Raw genomic sequence first — 1,016 nt, forward strand, 5'->3', positions numbered from 1 at the left:
GGCCCGAGGGGCTGTGAGAGGGTCCGGCCCACGCTGCGTCTGGGCTGGGACTGGTCCCGCAGGCGCAGTGTAGCCGGAAACTCTCCACACACTCACCGGACCTGGGCTAGGACTGGTTCTCTAGGACATTGATTTGATATGTTTGAATTTATAGAGCAACACTGACTCCAAGGATATATCTTGATCACTCAAGGATGTGTTAAAATGCAGATTCCTGCAGCAAACTTTCAAGTATTCTTTTTCTTTAGGGGTCAGACTGGGTTGGGAGATCTTTGTATCCTAAAACTACTCATTTTGAGACGTATTAAAGTGATGTTTACAAAGCATAATTTACTTTCCAGTATGCAATTCTTATTGTCTATTCTCTATTATTCATCTTAAAAGCAATCTTGCTTATAAAATCTCTGATGAATCCTGTCTTTCAACACAAAGTTCTGACCTTGTGTCTTATGAGATAGAGACTGGGGACACAACTACACACAGTAGTGTTGGATATTAAGGTAGGTAAGTGGGACGGTTTTAGACTATTATATTCAAAGATGTTGTGACCGAGATTGTGCAGTAGAACTGAGGTTCTTGCAAGAGTTGTAATCTGGATCAGCCCATATAAACATTCACTCTGTCTCTAATTGATGGGTGTGTTGAAAGTAAACCACACACCTTTCGTGTCTGGAGAGGAGAAATTAGGTAGAATATATCTAGAAGTAGAATAGACAATTCTAACTGAAAACTTTCATTTTGATATATGAGAAATTTGTATGACATGATCTGGAAGATGCAGCAAATGTGTAAATGAGATAAAACTAAGAAAGAAGGAAGCTACAAAACTAAAGTCATTAATCAATAGAAATGAAATTTGAATATAAATCTTTTCTTATAAACTGCATCAGAATAAAAATTACATCAATGTTCTTAAATTTAGAGGATGTAAGACTCACTATACTAGAAGTACAAAACCTCAGGGTGCACTCTTAAAACATCTTCATTAATAGATTCAGTGTAGGTGTTAAGAATCT

Source organism: Octodon degus, unplaced genomic scaffold (genome assembly GCF_000260255.1).
Source record: "Octodon degus isolate 3935 unplaced genomic scaffold, OctDeg1.0 scaffold00172, whole genome shotgun sequence".
NCBI classification, from domain to species: domain Eukaryota; kingdom Metazoa; phylum Chordata; class Mammalia; order Rodentia; family Octodontidae; genus Octodon; species Octodon degus.